The sequence below is a fragment of the Mercenaria mercenaria genome, chromosome 1 (assembly GCF_021730395.1).
Source record: "Mercenaria mercenaria strain notata chromosome 1, MADL_Memer_1, whole genome shotgun sequence".
Taxonomy (NCBI): Eukaryota; Metazoa; Mollusca; class Bivalvia; order Venerida; family Veneridae; genus Mercenaria; species Mercenaria mercenaria.
Window position 1 is genome coordinate 13,537,715 of NC_069361.1, and position 10,877 is coordinate 13,548,591.

The window sequence follows — 10,877 nt, forward strand, 5'->3', positions numbered from 1 at the left end:
TGTTCAAGATATCTTACCTGTGTTCTCTTAAGGACATCTGTTCTTTTAAGTTCAAATGTACATGTTAAACAGCAACACCTGGTGCCAAACCACTCAAAGACAATATTTCGTTCCAGTTAAACTTCAAGCTCACATTTCAATTAACTGCATTTAATTTTAAAACCTAAGCTTATTACAGTTAGCATATCCCATTCAAAATAAATTCTTTAGTCAGGATCAAAGTATCATACATTTATTATGTACTCTTTAATTAAACATTTGTTTTCTGTTAAATTGATTTTGACTAATGAAATTATTTGCTTCTTATTAAGATCCTTAACTTTTTGCCGGATATATTTTTTTGCCATTCCTCACCACAAACCCTTTCGGCGGGGGATACCAATTCATCGGATTTGCTTGTTTTATTTGAGTTGGGGCCTTTCATATTATAATTGAAGTCGCCTGCAGTTATGATGTTTTAAATATTTGTATTGTGTTTGTATCGATGCTCTCTTCTATTAAAGGCCAATAGTGATTATTTGCATCAGGAGGCGGTAGAAACCGCCAAGTAGTAAAGACTTGTTTTGGTAGACGCATTCAACCCATAGTACCTCAAGACCTGGTAAGGAAAGGTCATTTCTTATTTTTCCACGTATATTATCACGAAGATAAATACAAACACCACCGCCAACTCTTCCAACTCGATCGCATCGGAGAGGTAAGTTGAAATTAGGTATCTTGAGAGAATCGTTTTTAACATCATGTGTCAACCACGTTTCAGAGAAGATACAAATGTCATACTGTTGTGCCTCTGCTTTTAGAAAATCTAATTTTGGACCACTATCAAGGATATTTATAGATTCAGAATCAGCATCACTGCAAGCCGACGACAATTCGTCGGAGGAATCATTTGAAGGACCTGGGTTAGGGTGCACGTCTCCAGATAATAGTAATGATACAGCAGGGACAAATGAGACAAATCGATGGCAATGTGCAGCAAGCACGTATAATTTGGCTATGCAGCAAGAAGATCCAGTCGTGCACCTCCCTGTCTCCAATTGAATAAAATAGAAAAGTGGAAACTCCACAGGTCGCTCAACACGACAAAAACGAAAATGTTGCAGGCTCGGTTTGATTGAGCCTGTTCATGGACGGTAGTGGAAATACATTCTACCGTCTACGCCCTCTAGCCCCGGGTTGAGCAGAACTCAACATTTACACATGCTACAGGTACAAAAATACCGCAGATGTGTTCATAAGGCGGTGCACATGGAACCTTCAATGATACACTTGCATGTAATTCCATGAAAAGCGGCGTATGGCCCCCAGTTAAAATAATGGGTTTGCCCTAAACGAGAAAACAATGAAAGGATCTAAACAAACTGGAATTTAGAAAGGGGATCTGAGGTTATGGAGCCTTCATATAACAGGAACACTGCCAAAAGACAAAATTAAAAAGCAGGCACCATATCCAAGGGGTGATTATACAATACCCAAAGCTATGAAAGCGGGAGTATTGGAACCACCCAGGCTAAAATGTTCAAGCTGAGAAACTAAACAGAACAAATAACAAGACATAAAAGTCGTGCTGAACGATCTGAGAAGATCGAAAAATAACAGCCCTGATACGTAATACGTTCACGAAGGGTCACAAAGAAAACAGAGACAGAGCGGCACGACGAAACCCATCGCAGCCCAGGACACGAACAAGATCTATAGAATTTTTGGGACATGATTCTAAACTCGGCAACAGTCAGCATTCTAACAAAATGCTTATCAGAGTTATGGCTCTTGGCCTACTAGGTCTTTCAAATGATAAAAAACAAGCGTGCAAAGCTTCAAAGCTGCAGAACTTATAGCTTTTGACAAAAAGTTTAACCAACTCCGACGCCGACGCCGACGATCAAGTGACGACAATACCTCGTATATTTTTTTCAAAAAATCAGACGGGCTAAAAATTATGACTAGATACGACATTAAAAAAGAATTTGAGCAATAATTTAGCGGTGAAAATGCCCACATACGAAAAAAGAAAAGAGTTGCAAAACATACTTTTAAGGAACTTCAGACATTTGCATATATGTACACATAATAAGGCAAACATTTTCCTTGGCTGCTTAAGGAGTATGTAGATATGTTGTTTAATATTTGTTTTAAGAGAACGTTAAAAAACAGAGCCAACGGCGACAGCTACGTATCGTAAATAGAATGTACCAACCAGAACGGGCAACCATGCACACATTAAATTGTAATCATTTAAAAAAATAACTTACTTGAAAACAATAAATTATTAATTTTCTTGAATTTTTTACTGGCAGACTATAGTAGGACTCAATAATCTGTCGCAGGTAACAACTTATTTTAAACGGTAATCCTATGTCAATGGTTTGGCTCGGTTTGATTGAGCGTTCATGGACGGTAGTGGAAATGCAAGCTTCCGTCCGCGACCTCTAGCCCCGGGTTGAGCAGAACTCAACATTTACACATGTTATACCTACCAGAATATAATTAAGAGACATCCGCAGACATACGGCGGTGCACATGGAATCTTCAATGATGCATAGAGTGCAATTCCATGAAAAGCGGCGTATGGTCCCCATATAAAATAATGGCATTGCCCTAAACGAGAAAACAATGGGCCGAACTATTAGAGAGGGGATCTGTGGTTATGGAGCTTGCATATCACAGAAACTGCCAAAAGACAACATTAAAAAAAACAGGCACCATATCCAAGGGGTGATTAAACAATACCCAAAGCTTTAAAGTGGGAGTATTGAAACCACTCAAGCAGAAATATTCAAGCTGAAAAATTAAAAAGTACGCTAACACAACATAAAAGCCGTGCTGAACAGAACATGGACCTTTCTTGCCTGTACTTTAATATATATTTGTATTGCAACGAAAACTGATAAGACTGGTTTAAATTACAGCTGTGCTTATCATGAATATGTTCGTTTGTTTTAATTTTTATGCCCTTAAATGATTTTTTAAAATCATAACGCCATCTTAAGCACTTTTAAATGTATAGATAGACATGTATTTTTTTCAGTGTTTTTATGTATAGCTAGTTTTAGATCCTAATAGGGAGTTAACTAATAACTTTCGATACGTTAACATATGCATTTTATATTTAGAGTTGAGGGTACATGCAAGGGAACGAGGACAACAAGTAGAGAAGTAATTCAAGATTCTCCCGTTTTTGTCATGCGTCTGTACGAGCATTTCTTGGATGAAAAACTGACTAGTGACAGCTACAACAGTTACACGAGAGTTAGAAATTTCTGTCCACAACTTTTCCAGTGCTAGATTGTTTTCTTGCTTATTGTATATTAAAAATTGAGAAATAAAATGAAACGATTGACTTTCTTTATAGCATTATTTAATCACAGAAGTTTATTCAAACGAAGCGCGGGATGTATACGTCCTTAAACAGAACTGACGTCATGATGTTCAATTGAGAAACACACATATAGTTACAGTTTCGATTATTTTTTGATTTAATAGTCATCTATAGAGTTACATAATGCATTTCTTAATATAACTGAAGGTTCAGATTGGAATGTCTGGCTCTGGGCTAACTGTTCAAGTGGTAACGATGTTTTGCTGAGTAACTGCAAAAAAAACAACAGTTACCCGAGAGCCGGATATTTCAATCCACACCTACAAAATATGGCAGCTTTTGGTTGGTCCAGTTTTCCTATATGTCTCTATGGAAAGCTGAAAGTATGCAGTACAGTTTCAAAATGTCTTTTTCCAAACTGCTGTCAAATATGGTTATTTGTTGATCTTTTAAATTCATGTTGCAAATTCCAAGATTAAGAAGTGAAATGGTGGCCTCCGTGGCCGAGTGGTTAAGGTCGCTGACTCCAAATCACATGCCCCTCATTGATGTGGGTTCGAGCCTCACTCGGGGCGTTGAATTCTTCATGTGAGGAAGCCATCCAGCTGGCTTACGGAAGGTCGGTGGTTCTACCCAGGTGCCCGATCGTGATGAAATAATGCACGGAGGGGCACCTGGGGTCTTCCTTCACCTATAATTGTGTCGGTGCGACGTTAAACCCAACAAAATAAATAAATAAATAAGAATTGAAATGACGCGTTAAGTGGTGGTACATGATAATAACATTAATCATGACATCAAAAAAAAAAAACAAAGACAAATATCAAACAGGGGATGCCACGTACCAAAAACGCAGCCTCCCCAAAACGAAACCCACAGCACTCAGACGTGCACACCACAAACACACACACACACACACACGCACACACAAAGCCAACACACGAGGACAAAACGAACAAACAAAGGAACACAGTGGGGCACCGCCTTGGAACGGTCAGTGGCAAAACACCACTGGGGAGCTTAAACCGGTTTATGGTGCGCACCCAACCTCACTCTTACCCCCACCATGTTCCAAAGACACGGGACAGTGTAAATAAAAGTAATCCCAATTGCCTCATGACGTCAGTCTAATAATTAGTTGGATGACTGTCGCATATTCTATAATAAAAGCCTTCTTGTGATTATTCGGTCTATATACCACGGTTCAGCTGCTTGGATATGTAATGTGCAACGTGGTATATCAGACAATGAAGAATATATTATTTATATAAAAAATCGGTAGAAAGACTTATCTAAATCTTGCAAGATTTGTTACTTTACATGACGATAGATATAAACTGTTAAAATTCATTTGGATGTTTCGTTGAAAACTTTAATACCGCGATATATTAGGATCGTTTGGAATACAAAATAGACCAGTCTCAAACATAATTAAATAATAACATTTAAAGTAGAACCTCTGCTTGTATTACATCATTATGAAAGTTTTGTTGAATTTGGAGGCATATCTGTATTCGAATCTCTTGTCCAAACATATTTCTATTGTTCGCATTAAGATTTAATTTGCATGAGCACTAATACATATAGAAAAATAACGATTTATGGTTTGAGCATTAGATATGAAAGAGTCGCATTGTCATTCGTTAATGCAAAGCTGTATTTATTGACGTAAGCAGCTACGACGAATAATAAGCAAGCTTACTGAATCAGTCAATTATATATATGTTTTATCTACACATTTGCTGCGTCCTTCCGTCCGTCCTTCAGAGTAAACATTCCGAGTTTAGGAGCTATATAACGGTATAGAGAACAAAATTAAACAATATGTTAATTCCGTGAACAAAAGGGTTTAGGGATTACCTTAGTAGTAAAGAATATAATAAAAGAAATACTAATGTTGGAATGTCGATCATTCCGTCAGTCCGTTCATTCGTCACACTAACTCTGCCATCAATGAAGGGATTTTGAAATAACTTGGCAAAATGTTTCCCATAATAAGACGACGTGTCATGCGCAAGATCAAGACCCCTAGCTCCAAGGTAGGTCAAGGTCACACTTGGAGGTCAAAGCTTAACAGGGTCTGTTTCTTGTACGGTCCATAACTTTGTCATTCTTCAAGAGATTTTAAAATTACTTGGCACAAATATTCCCCATAATAAGACAAGGTGTTATGCGAAAGACCAAGACCCTTAACTTCAAGGTCAAGTCGCAGGTTTAGAGCATCAGGTTCATTTTCGGTCCATAACTCTACAATTCATCAAGGGATTTCAAAATCACTTGGCATAAATGTTCCAAATAAAGAGATGATGTGTCATGTGCAATACCCAGGCCCCTGTCTCAAAGGTCAGGGTCACAGTTAGAGGTCAAAGATAATATGTCATTTTTTGGTCTGGTCAGTAACTTTACTTTGCATGGATGGATATTCAAGAAACTTAACAATTATCAGAACAAAATGATTTGTTGCATGTAAGACTCAGACCTTAAGCTCAAGGCCAAGGTCACATTTGGAGATAAAACATTATTGGTATTTTTGTCTGGTCTGTAACCTTCTTTTATGAAAGGATGTATATGTAGATATTCACCATTGTAAGACAATGTGTCATGTGCGGAGGTCAAGTTCACAGGCACACAATTTAACTTATTTCCTTGTTTGCACATGAAAATGTAAAACAATGTGTCATATGCGGAGGTCACATGAAAATTCTTCCCTTTTATATGAGAAAGTACCATACATGAGGTTTAATATAAGTTTTCCCACTAATTTAAAAATGAAATTATGTTTAAAGTAAGATGATTGTGGTCTTCCAGAATGCACACCCAGGCACAAACTATAACGTTATGGTATATTAGGTTTATAAATCATTATCATTGCGATATATTAGGTTGATAAGTTGTGCTGTCTGCATTGACCAACTCTGGTATTACATTTCTCTGGAGTATTATTTAAAACCAAGTGTCATTAGTACCATAACAATGTCACGCATTTGATCTGTTTATCAGTTACCTCCCTTTTATATGATAAAATATTAAAATTATTTCATATTTTTTTCTCAATTTAAAAAAGTAAAATCACATTAGATCTTTAAAATACAGAAGCATTCACCAGTTAAAGATTACCAGACATTTTCAAACAACTTACTTAGAAGATATTGTACTGGCGTGCAATAAGTCTCGTGAAAAATGTGCCGGGGGGGGGGGTAACTGTGGCGCGCACCCAACCTCACTCTTACCCCCACCATGTTCCAAAGACACGGGACAGTGTAAATAAAAGTAATCCCCTCCAGGTGAATCTCTAACACACGTAATGGAAACAAAAAGGCAGGGCATGTAAAAAAAAACAAAGAAAAATATCAAACAGGGAATGCCACGCACCAAAAGCGCAGCCTCCTCAAAACAAAACACAGAAATGCTCGTGTATAAATATATAAAAAGCAAACCTTTAGAACCAAAAACGTATGTACTCAATGCCTTTTCAGAAGACAGAGCAACAAGAGAAACACCCCTAAGGGCCTGACGAAACAGGCCAGAAGACAGATATCAAAACAGTTCAGTCCTGGTAGGATTTAAAAACTGCTTATCATAGAGTCCTCCCCCTCTTCCGTCAGACACAATCAAAGAGGGAAGCGTAGTGTCCAACTGTAAACGGGTTGAACACTAAACATGCGGTATGTCTCAAAACAGTTGGGTCGTAACCTCTTTTAATAAAACGTTTTATAATTTTACCAAATACATTTGGAAAATTACCATGACCCAAGATCTTACGAAGTTTGTAAACCACATCCCCATAAAAAACGGGTTTAGAAAAACCTTCTCGCAGAAGAGTCTTTAAATTACTATTGAATTTTAAAACTAAATCAGAATTACGATAGTAAAATTTAGCAAAATATTTACGCAGTTTGTAATAACGGTAGCCTTGCTGAAGAAGTTTACTTGTAATATATAGATTACGTTCATTGAAATGCTTGACATGACTACACGCTCTGGCAAACCGAATTAATTGAGTCACATTGCAAACCGAAGTCATATTGCAAACGCCAACTGTAAAGCATAAACATTGATGTAAAAGTGTAAAGCATACCTAAAAACATCCACGTAAAATGTAAAGAACATTATGAATAATGTAAAACATATCTAAAAACATCCATGTAAAAATGTAAAGCATATCTAAAATCAGTTATGTAAAAATGTATATACGTGTGTGTTAAAATATCAGCTGCAAACATAATAATATTGCAAGATGTAAATAAAAATATGAAATGTTAGATTTTTTGATATATTCCTATCTGCTTTAAAAACAATAAAATGGTTCCGACTGAAACGTTTTCAAATAACTCTTTCAAAGATTGAACGTCATAATATGTACTGCGTTGTGTAGCAAAGTCCACACAGTCGATTAAAATATGTTTAATAGTTAACGGTGTTTGACATGGTACACATTCGGGTTGATCTTCTTTATTCAAAAGATAAGAATGAGTCAAACGGGTATGACCTATTCGACAGCGAGAAAGAACAACTTCCTCCCTGCGAACAGATCTGTTCCCTTGGTGCCATTCCCCTAGAGTAGGTTTGATATCATGAAGTTTATTGAATGAAGCATTGTTCCATGACGACTGCCATTTAGATAAAATGTATTTGTTTATATTGGGCCTAAAATCGGCATGTGCTAATTTCAAATTAGACTGTGACAATAAAAGGGACTTCTTTGCTGCAATATCAGCATCCTCGTTTCCATGAATACAATATGACTAGGACTCCAGCAAACTATGATAGACTTTTTTAAAGATAGTTCATGAAACCTGAGAAGAATATTTTGAATAAATGGATATTCCATTTTTCGGTTATGAATTGACTGTAAAACAGAAAGCGAGTCGGAAAAGATAATAAATTTTTCTTCACTATTTTTTGATATAAAATTTAGAGCTAAATCAATATGAGGATTTATCAACCTTGAAAAAAAAGTGATATCGACTACGGGCGTAGTCCGGTCACTTTCCCAGGTCGACACATCCTAATACTCACTGTATCTAAAATACAACAATGGTTTCATCATTTAATCTAACACCTTGAATGCTATTTTAGAAAAGAGAAATACATAGAAAATCATTCACACCTTTAGTATTTTTCCAGTCTTTGATTCTTAAATTTGTACGATGTCGTATTGTGCTATAATATCACTGCTGGAGGTCAATATATAATTTTGGCTCCGCCATCGAGTTATTACGACTTATCATTTTGACGATGTAACTTTGTTTATCAAATACATGTTTAAGTACAATATGTTTTAAATGGCATATTAAATTGTCAATGAAATTGAAAAGACCTATGATATTTTTCATTCATCTTCACCCACAGCCCTATTTCAATTTCAAATTTTTTTTTTAAAAAGTACAGATAAAATCCTATCATTAACAAACGATCGAATTTCGTTATAATGCAGTAAAATCATGACAAAAACGAAAACACTTTAAGCAAATTAATTGTATTTTGATATGTGATCGCATATCAGATAAATTGTATAAAATGTATTGGAAAAATACAGAGTGGCGATAGAAGTTTTGAAGTTGTACATTCTTGCACACGTACCTGATAAGAGCTCACTTTTATATATTTCGGATAATGCCAGTATTTGTTTACGATTTGAAAGTTTAATAATGCGTTTGATTTTTTATGTATTGATAAGACTGAAATGTATGTTTGAATACATGTATATTACACTGTTTTTGTCTTGACCATATTGATATTATCATTTACAATCTTAATTAAATATATATAATTATTGCCTTAAGTGAGCTTGATTCTTCGAAAAACTGTTGTTAGTCCGTGGATTGATGTCATTGTGTATGAGGGACGTGTTTCTATATATCCTACACAATGATTTTTAGTACCCTACCGCTGGAACACCGGAGGGAGCTATAGGAATATCCTCCGTCCGTCCGTCCGTCCATCCGTCTGTCCGTCCATAAACCTGGATTCTGCAATAAATAAAAGATTATTTAAGTTAAGTTCATAAAACTTGGTATGTGTAGCTTGTGGGAATAGGTAAAGGTCCTTATTAAATGTCTCAAGTATACTGCAGTTGTTTCCGCTCCATAACTTTTACACACAAACATTCCCCATGATAAGACAATGTGTCAACACATAATCTATGCTTGTCGGTTAAAGGTCAAGGTCACTGTTTAGTGTCAAGTAAAAGTTTCTTCGCGCTCCATAACTTTTATATGCATTGAAGTATTTTCTTACCAGTACAAGCAAATGTACCTCGTGACCAGATAATAATAAGGTCACTTTTGAAATTAAAGTGAAAATAGGTTTTGTTCCTTAGCTTCTAAATGCATTGAAGCATTTTTATATACACTCAAACACGTGTTCCCCATAACCAGATGATGTGTTGCTTGTGTTGCTTGCACAATAAGAGGTCAAAGTTACCATTGGAGGTCAAGTATAAAGATTTCTGCTCCATAACATTTAATTGAATAAAAGGATTTTGTGATTACTATACAGAAATGTTCCCCTGGCCATACTTGACTCAGGGGTGGACTTTTTAATTCATACACTTAGTGCAGATTTGGTAAGGCCGTCCACAAATGTTCCAGCTTCCCTGCATACGAATCGAGTGTGGTTGACCTGCCCTGTTGCCATAAACCACCAGGGAAGAGCACTAACAAAGTTTTCCACCTGTAGGGAACTTCTGTATTGCCACTGCAATGCTCGGTCACTTGTTTATTTATTATCATACGGTTCATGGAAAGTAGATGAAAGTACTTATATTTGTATTAACATTAATTTGCAATCTCTCTTTTAAAGAATTGTCGTTTCTGACCTCAATTTCATCTCTGTCAGCAGGAAACCCCAAAATCCTATACCGGAAAATACAGACAAAATGCGAAAGTAGTTCAGGCACTAGAACTTTCTACAAAGTTTCATCACGCACTGGTATTTAAAAGGAGTAGTCCGACAGATGGACATGCATACAGACTCAAAGACGAACATGATATTGGATCGAGAGACAGAATTACGAATGTCCAACAGATTGACTATATATAAAAACTGTTAACAAACTTTATATCAGAAACCTATGTGATACAGTTTGTATTTTCAAATTCATTTCACAATGAAATGTTCATCGGGAGAGTATAGTACCAAAATGCCTAAGCTATCATGATTGGTAAAACATTGGCAACAAGGGCGGGGCTAGATTTCAGAAGATGACAATTTACCAGACCAGTACCAGATCTCTGAGTTTTACTGGTACTGATGATAAACCCGGACAGATGATAAAGTCGACCACCTTGGAAGTATTCGATTGCAATCGGTTATTTATAAAATTGAACACACCATCTAATAGTTTCCACTTAAAACACCAACTGGTGTAAACAAAAACAAAATTGGTAAATATTCTATATAAATAAATGACTTACATTTGTTTGTATAAAAAATATTTATCCAAAATTACTGGGGAAGAGGGTGTTTTTTTTTGCGCATGCTCACTGTCGAAACATGAAGGCCTGACATTTGGTAACTTTTCATTACTTGATCAGGAATGACTGTTGCAGCTTTT